This window comes from Amblyomma maculatum, chromosome 1 (assembly GCF_055883805.1).
Source record: "Amblyomma maculatum isolate TAMU_Amacu chromosome 1, ASM5588380v1, whole genome shotgun sequence".
NCBI classification, from domain to species: Eukaryota; Metazoa; Arthropoda; class Arachnida; order Ixodida; family Ixodidae; genus Amblyomma; species Amblyomma maculatum.
The window spans coordinates 14,092,690-14,108,019 of record NC_139344.1 but is presented as its reverse complement, the minus strand read 5'-3'; positions in this window follow the sequence as shown (position 1 = coordinate 14,108,019).

Below are 15,330 nucleotides of genomic sequence, written 5' to 3'. Positions count from 1 at the left end.
ATGCGATAGCGTCCGCTACCTCCTGCTTATCATGCGATTGACTCGGATGACTTGGTTTGGTTTGTGCATTTCCTTGTTAACAGTGCTAACACGGGGCCCGGTTGGTTGATCATAATGGGGAATACTGCGCTACTTGCTAGACAGGGAACAGGTGAAGGACAACACAGGAATGATGCGCAGTCTTACAACTGTTTATTTCCATCGACAAAACACGTTCTTACATACATATAGCATTTTCGTCAAATCGCAAACACATATTCGTGCGCGTGATCACGCACGTCATCACTTCGTCCACAACTCCGCATCTGTGCAGATGCGGAGTTGAATGACCAGAAGATGAGTTATTGGTTTTCGTCCTTTTGTACGCCCTCTCGAGACGTTTTCATTTGTTCTGCACCTGCACGGCAGTTGCCTCTGACTCCGACGATATCAGGTCGGCTAGCTTTTGCCATAAGGCTTTCTTTGTCCTAAAAGGAAAGAAATGACGGTTGGCATAACCTGGCAAAATGGGAAGCTAATACTCCTGCATACATTTCACACCTAAATATTTTCAGGCTGCACTCAAACTTTTACCACCCATGTTGTCATTTCACACAAAAACTGGGAGTACTAAATGTGTTAATGAATGCATCTGATGGATATGTTTAAATCTGGTCAAGTTCATAGCATTGCATATCATTTGACTAATTGCAAAGCTACATTATTTCCATTGCCAAAACCCAAGCATGCAGAAAGCTATAGGTTGCCTTAGATAAACCAGTCTTGCACGCACGTCACACACACACACACACACACACACACACACACACACACACACACACACACACACACACACACACACACACACACACACACACACACACACACACACACACACACACACACACACACACACACACACACACACACACACACACACACGCACGCACGCACGCACGCACGCACGCACGCACGCACGCACGCACGCACGCACGCACGCACGCACGCACGCACGCACGCACGCACGCACGCACGCACGCACGCACGCACGCACGCACACACACACACACACACACACACACACACACACACACACACACACACACACACACACACACACACACACACACACACACACACACACACACACACACACACACACACACACACACACACACACACACACACACACACACACACACACACACACACACACACACACACACACACACACACACACACACACACACACACACACACACGCGCACACGCGCACACGCGCACACGCGCACACGCGCGCGTGTGTGTGTGTGTGTGTGTGTGTGTGTGTGTGTGTGTGTGTGTGTGTGTGTGTGTGTGTGTGTGTGTGTGTGTTATACGTGTATGCAGGAGTGCTGTATTGCAATACATGCCCAAAGAGAAGTGGACACTCGTTCTGTACTCGTTTCGTTGGCTCATCTTTTGTACCAGGACGGTGACTGAATGATCTACCTCCACTTGGAATGAAAGCCTTCTCCGTGGCCGAGTGTCCAAAGGCATCATGATGGGTTGGCTGAACTACATTCTAGATATGCCACTGTATAAGGTGTTTGTGGCTTTTGGCTGTCGCCCGCTGCTTGCTAGCAAGACCTAACAGTCGCTTCGCTGCAGGGCCCACAGCTGCTTTGTAATGGCATTGTTACCATGTTAAATTGCCCAGTGCACCTATCTTTGCCTCTTTTAACCCCTTCTTTCATCAGCATGGTTAACTTCTCTTCATCGTGATACATGTCGCGTGTTCATAGTGGTTTTGTTTTTGTCTCTGAGCCATTTTTTTCTGTGGCCTGCTGTTCTACCGTACAACAGTCTCTTCTCAACGCTGACCGCGGATGAAAAATTTTCATGCGTGAAAAACGAAACGCCTACGCCGTAAAAATCGGTCTTTCGATGTTGTTGGCGTCAGGAAGCACCCTGTGGAGCGATATTGGGCGCGAGGACATACCGTGGCGCCACCTCTCGGAAGCGCCCGCATGACGAAGAAAGTGGGATAACGCAAGGTAAACGGCTGCTGTAGGATGCTTTCCTGGACAGTTCAGTTGCGCATTAGCATTACGTTCATTTATGTATTTAATATACACCTCCATCTGGGCCTGTATAAGCTTATTTTGAAGTAAGAGACCCAGTTATTCGGCAAAAAAGCACATCACCGAATCAGAGTTGTCGAAGTTGGCGAGCTTTACTGCTACGACGAAGCGCACTGGCTGCAGCATTTCTGCTGTTATGAAAACAAAAACTGAATCTACCAAACAACCGGTAAGATGTAAGCAGTCAGTGCACAGGTAATGGAATTCCTGTGCAAGAGCGCAGGACTGCCAGGAGTCTGACAGATGTCGAGCGCCTTCGCATAGCGCAGGCAGAAGCGGTACATTGCGCCTGCTTCCTTGAACGTAGTAGAGCAAGCAAGTTTGGTTGCGAAGGTAACATATGGATTCATTTTTTAGCTAGTGCGAAGGCGTGTGTTCCACGCAGCGAATTCTTGCGCACTGACTACCGTCATTGGCACTCTTGGTTAGAGCGGATATTTGTTTTTCCCGCGCATAGTAGTTTTTTTTACGCATATCTTGATCAGCACCTCACAACATGCATGCAATGATCTACCTTCCGTTTATTCATGGACTCAGTAATTTAAATTACTACGATACTGGAGACACTGCCTGAGACAACTCACCACGCATACCGCTGCCCGAGGTGGCCGAATCTTCTTCTAGTTTACTTCTGTGAAACTTCCGTGTCAACGTGTTCATTGAGAATAATCTGAGACCTTCTGGCCTTCGCACAATCCCTCCTTTCTTTTGGAGCCTCCATGAAGAAGCCAGCACCTTTTCCATCCTTCCAGCAATAGTATCATTAGCTTCACAAGTGATAAGCGCAAATTAAAACGCGCGCCGTTTCTTCTGCCACTCACCGAACTTTTAGCGCCAACTCTGGACAAAATCTCGCTCGCTGAAATGTCTGCACGCACATCATGAGAATGATGACTTGCTAATTTAGAGATTCAAATTTTAATAAAGGAAGGAGAATTCTGTGAGCTTAAGTTTCGGGTAGCAATGGGAACTTGCGCCGAGTTCCCTCGCTTGCGTCCGGATACAGAGCGTAATGGACCGTAGCTAAATAAACTTCAGCAGCCTCAGTAACGATGCAAGATCAATAAGTGCAAGGCAGGCACTCTGTATCAACACAAATTACTAAAATAAACGCTACTATTAGCTTTTAAAACGCACAAATTCAATCGAGCGTCTGCTTCAGCAGCAGTAAGAGGTGTCACGTGATCCCACTTTCTCCCTTAGGTCGACACTAGCGCCGTTCGCTCCAGTGGTGGCGCTCGCGCCCATACAAACTTTCCATAGAAGCTTCGAGTGGAATTATAACTGGCAGTGCTAAGATTCGCTGCAGCCGATCCTGTAAACTACTCGGCCATCGCTGCAGAGTTTCTCCCCAGAATAAACCTGAGCAGTGATTTAGATATCATCATTCTTTGCCTGCATTCATCTGTGCTCGACTCAGCCCACACGCAAACGCACCAGGGCACTTGCACATGCGAGCCCTGCTTCAAGTACTTCATTCTACGTAGACTCACTCTAAAAAATCAAGGGTGTGATCTCAGTCTTTTAGGGGGTAAATCGCTTGTCGCTGAGCTGACACCTTCTCTGGGGTAAGGTTATACTGTTCCTCACAGACTAAGTATTTATACCATTGCATATAGTGTAACATTGCGCTTCTGGTAGCATAAACTTGCACCGTCATAAGTAGCGTAACTGTAAGCCCCCTAGGTATAACTTAACGCCTTTCAAAAAGGCCTAAGTTTTAGCCTGTGGATGGCATGAATATACCCTTCCTTCAAAAATGCAAGTTTGCACCTTGATCATATAAACTTATCTTGTATGTACAGGTGCAAAGTTACTTTCTTAGTCTATATTTATACTGTTTCAAAGTGAGCAAAGCTTACACCATTCTGGAGCAAGCTTATACCACCAGAAGAAGCTTGATGTTATCCTCCTGATAGTTTAAAGTAACGCCATATTATACAGGATATCTATGCATCATCTAGGGCATTACACATGCTGTGCATGCAAGGGTACTATTATTAATCTCGACCGTAAACTTGCTCACTGGATGCAGGAATAAAATTGGCCAATATGTTCCGAGGTTTCCTGGAAGGAGTGGTAACGTTGAAATATTTCAATATTTTCTATGCCGTCTGAAGTGCAACAGTGAACAATGTTTCAGGTGAGGTTGGCTGTGTCATCTTGCGTTCAAGACGTAGGTTCTGCTGTAGAATGAACAAAAGAATTCAAAGAACAATCATTTAAAATAACATACCGGGATATTTATTTCACCTCATAGTGCTCCAAACAGACTGAATATTCTTCTCCATGCAGGGATACACCATTATATAACCTGCACAGAAAAAGAACTTCTAATTAGTTCGTCACAAGAAAGGCTCAGAGAACAAGTTTGTGAGATAGTTAGTCCACTTAAAAAAAAAAAAGCTGCCCTAAAGGCAGACGAAAAGGAACAGTTGGAAACAGCACATGAGTGCAGGCTTCCAAGTATTTTTTTTATAATAAGAATTGAAGCCGCAAGCAATATTTTTTCGAATTGGTAAGAAATTGTTGTATGTATTGGAATGGGTTCAGGCCACAGTCGGTCTGGCTTAGGTTAGTGAGTATGATCTCGTGTGTTACGTTATCAAATGCCCCTTTGAGATCTAAGGCGAGTACTACCCGGTCATTATGGGGGCATTCGAGTGGGTCAGGACTTCCCGTTTCAGTTGCAGGACGACATCTTGAGCGGATCTGTGTGGGCGGAATCCGAACATGGTACCAGCGAATACATATGTTTTTGTTCAAGATATTCATACAGCCGGTCCCGCCCCATCGTCTTCATTAGTTTGCTCACACAGGAGGTGAGAGAGATGGGGCGGAGGTTATCTGTGTCAATTGGTTTGCCTGATTTAGGAGTAAAGGTTACGAGAGCCGTTTTCCTGTCGCTTGGCATGGAGGTGTACCCGCGCCAAATCGCATTGATGTAGTCGAGGAGGGAGTGGTATGCCGAGTCGGGCAGGTTCGTCAAAAGCTTGACGGTGACCTTATCCCTTCCCGGGGCAGTGCCCCGTTTCATTCTGGCAAGAGCCGCCCACAGATCATGCAGCTGGAAAAGTTGATCGAGCTCTGTGTTTTCTCTGCCTGCATAAGAGTATGCTGATCCACGGGAGTCTTGGGCTGTACACAGATACTGGTCCCGGAGTTTCTGTGCCAGTTGAGTCGTGTTGCCAGAGAAAGCATGCATGGCTCTCTGCAAATGTTTCTGTGTTTCGGTTCGTGTTTGGGTTGGGTCGATGAAGGCTCGAAAGAGGAGCCATGTGTTTCGGCTGGATATGTGTCGCGCGGCCGTGTTGCATCTATCCACCCAGTTGGAGTCGGCGAGTTGAGCCGCGTACTCAGCCGCTTTCTGGGCGAGCTCGGCAATACGAGCTTTAAGCTTTCTGTTGTGTTTCTGGCGGAAGAGGTTGCGACAGGCTTCCCAGAGGTGTAGGAGGTGGTTATCTATGACCGTGACCGCCTCTGAGAGCTGGATCTGTGTTAAATGCGAGGGAAGGTGTGTCAGCAGCTGTTGGGACCATGCTGACTAGCCCTGCTTGGAAATGGGTGTGTTATCAAGTGAGTCAAAATTGTGCCTGAATTTCGTCCAATCTGGGATACGGGCTTGTGTTGTGGGACGTTTAAGCGGGCGTGTGTGTATTGTAATGTTAAGGATGCAGTGGTCACTACCGAGGGTTTCCGCGGTGTTGAGCCAGTCTGCGTGTCTTATGTTGCGAGTGAAGGTCAAGTCCGGACGCGTATCCCGTGTCATGGAGTTTCCTAACCGTGCTGGGTGGACGGGCTCAGTGTGGGGGGTGCACGAGACCCAACGTGGATGCAAGTTCCGCCAGCTTACGTCCGCGCGACTCCTCCTTGCGATACCCCCACAGCTGACTGGGAGCGTTAAAGTCGCCCACGATCAGGAGGGGATCGCGACCCGCTACTCTTAGCGCGCGGCTGAAAAGGTCCGCGAATGTCACTCGCTTGAGTTGTAGAGAGCAGTACACGTTGAGGTGCAAGGGGGGGTCCCTGTGACGGAGTGGTAGGATAGTCAACATTACATAGGAATAATCTAGTTTGAGTCGACATCCACTAAGTTGGCTGTGCATGCTTTGTGTACGAGAAGACAAGACGCGGGATCCTGTTGGAACGTTGTGTAATTTGTCAGTGTGGCGCCCAGGCCCGGCTCCTGGAGGGCAACCAAGACTGGTACAGACTCGAAAGTTTCAAGGTAGACGCGGAAATTGGCCCGCTTAGTGCGGTCCTTAAAGCCTCTACAGTTCCATTGTGTTATTAAAGTTGATATGGCCGAATTGGAGGTGGGAGAACGCCTTTGACTAAGGTGTCTCGCCGTGATTAAACATTTTTTGGGGGGAGGAGGAGAGAGTCGCTGCCCCAGAACCAGCTACCTGCGGCACCACGGGGGTGGTGATAGGAGCGGGGTAGCTGTCGTCATTGTCCGAATCAATGATCCGACGATTGAATCTTGCAGGACGGCATACGTCCTAATGGGCCCCGACCGACGGAGGAGGCGGGGGTTGTCCGAGATGTGTTTTGAGACAACCGCGGGTATGGCAATTACGATCTTTGTGAAGATCTGGTCCATAGCGATCTCGATCATAGATCGCATTTTGGAGGATAAGCGCTCCTCCATCGCGGAGATCGCTGTCACGAGGGCAGGCGACAGCTCCGCGTCGCTCTCCATTGCGTCCGAGTTCTGCGGGCTCGGAGCAGCGGACGCCAATTTTGATTCTAAATTTTAAATTTTGTTGAGCAAAATTTCATTCTGTGCCCAGAGCACGTCAATCTGTTTTTTGTATTCCGCATCGAGCACGGAGACGGTAAGTGGGGAAGAGGGGGGTTGGGGAGAAGAGGAGACAATCCCAGCCCAGTTGCTCACCTGTTGTTTGCCATGTTGGGGCGCTGATGCCCGGGCGTCGGCAGCGCCATGCGTCTTGAGGGCCGGAAAGTGGTGGGTGTCCGTGCCGCTGGTCTTGTGGAAAACCAGTTTCCTCCCCCTTCGCCGCGACCGACCACCACCACGCCAACGAGCTTCATGGCAGCGCCGGCTGGAAGAGGAGGTAAATACCTCCCCTTGGGTGAAGGAGATCAGCGATGGGTGCGCCACCAAGACGTCTACGCGGGTTCCCGCGAGAAGACGAGAGGAGAGCTTTTGGATCCAGCCGACAACGAGAGCGGTCGTCTCCCGCCGCCTCTCCCGGCAAATGCCGGGGGATAGCGGGCACGGAGCACGCTGCGCACACGGGAGGACCCGTTGTGCACGACCGTTCTTCTTCTGGTTCCTTACGGCGAAGCGACCGGTAAATACCGCACGCTCTCGCCGCCTCCCACGGCAAGCGCCGTGGTATGGCTTCGTCCGAAGAATGCGGCACGCACGGGAGATCCCGCCGCCATATTCACGGCGCGTTCAAATGTCCGCCGCCGAAATCGCACCGCCATTCCCCAGCCGGTGAGTCAAAAGTCCTTCTTACGTAGCCTTGCCCTTCCAAGGAAAACCTTATTGATGTATAGCTAGCCAGCATGCTCTGTATTATTTGCAAGTGCAATAAAGAGCATTCGAGTATTAACTATGTGTCGTCCCCGTCCTTCGTCCCTTTGTTCCCCTCCGCGGGTCGCTAGCGAGGACGCTGCACCTGCGGAGTAGGAGCGGGGCGGAAGACCGTTCCCCCTTTAAAATCTCAATGGCGCCTCAACGTGGCTTTCTCGTGCAGAAGCACTTGAGCTAGTTGCCCCTCCCTAGAGACAAATGACGATAGTCAGTTCGCGGCGTGGAGTACCTGCCCGGATTTTGACGTTAGGCCAGACCCGACATCGCTATGCTATAGCAAGGTTAATATGCTTTCTTGACGGCGAGGTGAGAGGAGTTGCAGCGAGAACAAATGGTCGTGCATGTATTTGTGTGTGTGTGGAGCATTTTTTTATTCGTGTGTGTGTGTGTGCTGAGACCTTCGAGAGGTGCAGCCACGAGGTCCGTACATGGAGCGCGAGACCGAGTCGTCCACGGAGAACAGCACGCCGGAAGCGAGTGTGTGCCTCAGCCGGGACGGTGGCCCTACTTTTCTTGTATATAGTTGTAACTTGTAAATATTCCCTCTTCTGTCTCTTTGGTTCTGGGAGCCAGGCGCCGCAATCGGCTGACTGGTATTGCAGCCGTAATTGCCGGAAAGCACCGGGGCGCTCCGACACCGCTGGACGCGGTGGGCGCCGTTCGCTCACAAGTTGCCTTTGGATGGCAGCGAGCGAGTAGGGCCACCCTGGGTTCCTTGGCGGAGATGCACATCCTCGCGGCGCTGCGTTCTAGCTATTGTCCTTAGCGCTAGAGCGAGTAGGCGTAAGGCTCTTTTTGGGAGCTGCCTGTCGCACATCGGAGGACAGTGTTATGACCTTGCATCGTTCGCACTGGCGCGCTCTATTGTTCGCCTGTGGGCATGGATATGTGCTGCTGGTGCCAGGGCGCTAGGTGAGCCTGTTTCCATGAATCCTTTTGTGTAAGCCTGTTTTGCTTTGTGGAGACCCTGCAAATGCCAAATTGGCCCTGTCAAGGGAACATCTAGAAAAATACAAAGAAATGTCCCCCTGCGAGAAATAGCTGGAAGTGCTTTCGTTCAATTGTTCACCCTTCCCGTCGAGAAGCGCTATCGTCCAGGGAGGAATGCCTACTGTCCAAAGGAGACGACAGAGTGACACGTCCGCTGACGTACAGGACAAGAAAGGAGCAAGGTGATTGCGGCCATTAGAGGATTTCCCGGGAATGCAGGAAAGATTTGCAATTGCTCGAAAGGGACAATGCTGGGAGCAGTATGCGGCGCGCACGTGCACTTGGGTTTCTGAGAAGGAAATCCACTTACCGGAACCACCATATCGAATCTTTGCTGAAGAATAGAAATGTACCTCCTCGCCGTTCCCAAGCTCTTCCCGCCAACAAATGACCACGCCCAACAAAACAATTCCGGACCAGTCAGTGCATCAGACCATCAGTGCAGTGATGTGTTCGATTGGATGCCGATATTTGAGGGACGTGCCCTGGAACTGGTTGGTCAGCATCTTCAGAGAGGGGCTGGACATAGAGGGTTTTAAGGACATTGCAGAGCACGAAAAGAGGCTCTGAGCCCTGGGTAAACGGCTCATCCAGACGCTTCTCGCTATGAACTGTTAACGCTTGCCATTTTGCTGATGTACCCTTCTTTTTCATGTAAATAATCATGTAAATAAGTTTTCTCAAAGTGCCATTAAACCTGCTTGTATATATTTTACCAACTTCGAAGATTCAATCCTTCAACAACCCCGAGTCTCTGCACGCTACCAAGTGAAGGCCGGGTCAACTTAGTCCCAGCGTCACGACAACTGGTGACCAGCGGTGGGATCTGAATCTATAAGCCACAAAATCTGGTGATTGGAGGTGAATCAGAATCTGCAAGCCACAACATCTGGTGATCGGACGTGGCATCTCAAGCAACAAGCAGGAGCATCAATCGGCCAACAAGAAAGCAGCTCAGAACATCGATCGCATGTGTGGGTGAGTGCTTGGCTTTTCTTCTGATGTGGACCAGGTTCTAGAACAGGGTTAGATTTTAGAACTGGTAAAGAGTGTGGAAACGCCTTTAGGTTTGGTAGTTTGCACAGTTGTTTTGGAAGTAGCCGACACTCGGAGCGATCATGGACCTACAAAAGCTGCAGAAACCGGAACTGTTGCAATTGTGTGAGGAATTGGGAATTGATACAAGTGGTTTGGCACGAAAACCTTTGATTATAAAGGCAATCACAGATTTGGGAGCCGATGATGAGGAGCTCAGTGAAGCATGGAACCTCATCGCCCAAAAAAAGGAGCAGCTCAGACAGCAGAAAGAGCGGGAAAAAGAGGAAAAGAGGCGTGAGCGCGAACGTGAGTGGGAAAAAGAGGAAAAGAAGCGTGAAAGAGAAGCAAAAAAGCTGGACCAAGAAATTGAGCTCCGGAAATTAGAACTAGAGTTGAGCAAGAGGTCGGGCAATTGTCCCCAGCTAGCGGTACCTCTTCCCAACAAGGAGGCAGATTTCAAGATGTCAAAGTACATGCAGCCATATGTGATATCAGGGGATATCGGTCTGTATCTGGCTAACTTTGAGCGAACCTGCGAAAAACTGTCCTTCCAGCGAGACACTTGGTCTCAGAGATTATTGACGGTTCTGCCCTGCGAGGCAGCGGTGGTTGTCGCGCGGCTAAGCAAGGAGGACGCGGACAACTAAGAGAAGGTCAAAGCTTGCCTTCTGAGAAAGTATAGGCTTAGTGCCGAGGCGTTCAGACAACGTTTTAGAAACGCTACTAAGTCCAGGGACGAGAGTTACCCTGAATTCCTGTACAATTTAAGAGTCCATTTGGGCGAGTGGCTAAAGAGCACTGATTCCTACAGTGATAGGGACGCTGTAGTCGAGCGAATTCTTTTGGAGCAGTTTTATAACTGCCTCCCAGAAAAAGAAAAAAATTGGTTACAGGACCGAGGCGACATTAAGTCGGCAACAGAAGCTGCCGAACTTATTGAGGAGTACGCTTCGCGTCGACAATTCAGCAACCCAGCAGTGGATAGGCCCCACAATCCCAACTTGAGTGTGAATAACCGTCAGAAAAGGCACTTTGCTAGATTTGCAAACGAAGAAAGGAAGGCTTCTTCAGGCAAACGCCCTAGAAAGGACGGCAGTGAGAAAAGTGGGGTAGTGACCAACGCGCAGAACACAAAGAACAAGCTTGGGGTTAGGAAGCCGCTCACATGCTTTAGGTGTAATGAGCAGGGTCACATTGCCGTCAACTGCCGGAAAGAAAAGATTGCTTTCTCGTATGTCAGTGACTGCGATGAAAATATGCAGCTTTTGGAACCCTACCTGCATGACCTAGTAGTCAACGGGAAGCCTTGCAAGGTACTGCGCGATCCGGCCGCAACGATGGATGTTGTCCATCCGGCGTATGTGTCGCCTTCCGACTATACAGGACAGTGTGCATGGATCCGCCAGGTAGTGGAGGAACAGAGTGTGTGCTTGCCAATCGCGAACGTGGTCATCGAGGGCCCTTTCGGCGAGTTAGCAACCGAGGCTGCCGTTTCAGGAAAGCTTCCTAAGTGCTATCCGTATTTGTTTTCCAACAAATCGGACATGCTACTGCGAAAGAGGGGCATCCTTTTCGGAGACAGAGTTGTGCAAGCCTTAACACGTTCAAAGGCGCGAGAACTAGCTACACTGCTCATTCCAGAAAAATCCACAGCGGAGGAAACGGCAGTTAAAACAGTGGTCGATGCGGAAGATAGCGGGTCAGAAAACTTTGAGAGCGAGGCATCTCAGATAAGTCAACTTGAAAGTGAGCTTGATGAGACGCGGAATGAGGACGTTCTTGAGAGTAACCTCTTGCCGCCAGTGTCTAGTAATCTCACGAGACTTTTAAGTGGAACGCGAAAGGACTTAGCTATGGAGCAAGCCGTGGTAAATCTAACGTTAAACCTTCCCGAGGAGATGGGGGACAACTTGATTTGCCTCAGCGGAAAAGAAAGCAACGCTCAGGAGCTTCTCAAAAAGACGGAGCAGAGAGGAGAACTAAAGAAATCCTAGCTGTCCGATCTGGGCGAGATAATAACAGAGTTTGAGGCCTGCTTCGTGGACAGGCCAGGCAGAACTGATTTGACTGAGCACGATATTGAGCTGACTTCAGACGTGCCAGTGCGATCAAGGTGGTACCGATTCTCTCCAAGGCAAAGAGAAATTCTGGATAGGGAAGTAACCCGCATGCTGGAATTGGGAGTAATAAAACCCTCGGAAAGCGATTATGCTTCGCCTATGATCTTAGTAGAAGCTCCAGGTAAAGACCCTAGGCCTGTGGTAGATTACCGAAAGCTAAATTCTCTCACCAGGGATCAAGTGTATCCTATTCCGAATATTGAGGAGAGAGAACAGGTCAGTAGAGCGGCATATGTGACTATGCTTGACCTTACTCGAGGATACTGGCAAGTACCGCTCACTGAACGCGCCAGCAGATACGCGACTTTCGTCACTCCGACGGGCAGCTACCAGCCAACAATGATGAGTTTCGGGCTCAAAAATGCTCCATTTTGTTTTTCCCGACTCATGGATAGGGTTTTAAAAGGGTGTGAAACATTCGCGGTGCCTTATTTAGATGGCATTGCGGTTTTTTCCGACTCATGGGCGGACCATATGGTGCATCTAAGAGCTGTACTGAGCCTTTTGCGTCAAGCTGGACTAACCGTAAAGGCCGAGAAATGTTGCCTGGCAAGGGCGACCGTGGACTACTTGGGTCACAATGTAGGTCAAGGTTTCAGGAAACCCAGCGAGATTAAGATTTCTGCGGTAGCAGACTACCCGCGGCCGAGCACGAAGACGGAAATTCGAGCATTCCTGGGTCTGACTGGATACTACAATCACTACATCCCTAACTATTCAGCTTTAGCCAGCCCTCTGACCGACGCTCTCCGCAAGACAGAACCGACAAATGTAGTCTGGGACGAACAAAAGGAAGCCTCCTTCGTAAACCTGAAGGCTGTGCTGATTAGCTGTCCGGTATTGTGAGCTCCAGACTATGACCGAGAATTCACGGTCCAGTGTGATGCCAGTGATCGAGGGCTAGGTGCTGTTCTCTGCCAGAGAGATGACGACGGTAATGAGCACCCCGTGCTCTACCTGAGCAGAAAACTGAGTTCTAGAGAGAGGGCTTATTGCGCGTCAGAGAAAGAGTGCGCTTGCATTGTATGGGCCATTCAAAAATTGCAGTGCTATCTTGGAGGGGCCAAATTCAGCGTAGAGACGGACCGTTGTCCCCTGGCTTGGCTGCAAACTGCGACATCGAAGAACAGTCGCCTTCTGAGGTGGAGCTTGATTTTACAGCAGTACAATTTTGAAATAAGATACAAAAAGGGGAAGTTAAATGGGAATGCGGACGCGCTTAGCCGCTGTTTCTAAGCGGTCCGAAGTGTTCCTCACCATGTATCCAAATTGATACTCAGGTTCTTTTTTTTTTGTGCGCTTGTACATGTGTGACTATGTATAGCAGCACGTTTGGTGTTCTGGGCATACGTGGGTCCTGAACGTCTTGAGTGTGGGCTTTTCTCGGACAACGATGGCAGTTTTCTTTTCACCTGGTCTCTTCAGACAGGAGCCGAGTGCTTGCTTAGACATGTGGTTGAGTTTCAGAGACAGCTCAAGCAATTTGTCCTACGACAATCAAGACAACGCCATTAAGTCGTCTCTTCATGCAGCAGCTGCGACTGCTGCCCTCCGTGACTCTTCTGGCGGGGCAGGAGGCTGTTATGACCTTGCATCGTTCGCACTGGCGCGCTCTATTGTTCGCCTGTGGGCATGGATATGTGCTGCTGGTGCCAGGGCGCTAGGTGAGCCTGTTTCCATGAATCCTTTTGTGTAAGCCTGTTTTGCTTTGTGGAGACCCTGCAAATGCCAAATTGGCCCTGTCAAGGGAACGTCTAGAAAAATACAAAGAAATGTCCCCCTGCGGGAAATAGCCGGAAGTGCTTTCGTTCAATTGTTCACCCTTCCCGTCGAGAAGCGCTATCGTCCAGGGAAGAATGCCTACTGTCCAAAGGAGACGACAGAGTGACACGTCCGCTGACGTACAGGACAAGAAAGGAGCAAGGTGATTACGGCCATTAGAGGATTTTCCGAGAATGCAGGAAAGATTTGCAATTGCTGGAAAGGGACAATGCTGGGAGCAGTATGCGGCGCGCACGTGCACTTGGGTTTCTGAGAAGGAAATCTACATACAGGAACCAGCATATCGAATCTTTGCTGAAGAATAGAAATGTACCTCCTCGCCGTTCCCAAGCTCTTCCCGCCAACAAGTGACCACGCCCAACGAAACAATGCCGGACCAGTCAGTGCATCAGACCATCAGTGCAGTGATGTGTTCGACTAGATGCCGATATCTGAGGGGCGTGCCCTGGAACTGGTTGGTCAGCATCTTCAGAGAGGGGCTGGACATAGGGGGTTTTAAGGACATTGCAGAGCACGAAAAGAGGCTCTGAGCCCTCGGTAAACGGCTCATGCAGACGCTTCTCGCTATGAACTCTTAACGCTTGCCATTTTGCTGATGTACCCTTCTTTTTCATGTAAATAATCATGTAAATAGTTTTCTCAAAGTTCCATTAAACCTGCTTGTATATATTTTACCAACTTCGAAGATTCAATCCTTCAACAACCCCGAGTCTCTGCACGCTACCAAGTGAAGGCCGGGTCAACTTAGTCCCAGCCTCACGACAACAGGCTAACCGTGGCATACAGCATGCGCAAATGCGTTTTGCTTGTTTTATATTGACCTCGCTGTAGGGGAACATCTCGTTGAACTAGAGAAAGCTAACTTCGTTCAAATGAACTTGGTATTTTTGGGCTGAGAAGGCGAATCGAAAATTTCGTGGAACCAGATTATTATGCCGGCAAACGAACCGCGGATGCCCGTGCTTCGTTGGGATTAACGGAACGCAGTGCGGTGCCGGGTAAAATTGTTTGGCACTCGCATTGGCCCGCATTTTACCAAATGGTCATTTTGCTGAATTTAGTCAACCTTTTTGGAGATCCGCAGGGTTGTGCAGATATCAAGTGAAGCCGCCTGGACCTGCTGCCATTGTTTACGTTCCTGCCTGCTGCCCTGGGGCCGTGAATCACCGAAGCTCGGAGTCTCATGGAACCAGTCCGGCTTAACGGGAGGGGAGGCCAACCCCCTGCCTGCCAACAAAGGTGCGTCAGCGGGAACAACACCCTCCCGTCACGCTGGCTTCTGGGACCTGCCAACGGACAGCGGAGGCCCCTTCACCTTGCTGCTCGTCGGCTGACACCAACATTTGGATCGCCCTGCTGAGCCTGGTGTTTACCTCGCGGACGGCGTCCAAGGAGCAGCTCTCGACAACCATAGGTGAACATTTAAGAAGGGAGGGATGTGGAAAACCAGTTTCCTCCCCCTTCGCAGCGACCGACCCCCCCCCCCCCCCGCCAACGAGCTTCATGGCAGCGCCGGCTGGGAGAGGAGGTAAATACCTCCCCTTGGGTGAAGGAGACCAGCGATGGGTGCGCCACCAAGACGTCTACGCGGGTTCCCGCGAGAAGACGAGAGGAGAGCTTCTGGATCCAGCCGGCAACGAGAGCGGTCGTCTCCCGCCGCCTCTCCCGGCAAATGCCGGGGGATAGCGGGCACGGAGTACGCTGCGCACACGGGAGGACCCGTTGTGCACGA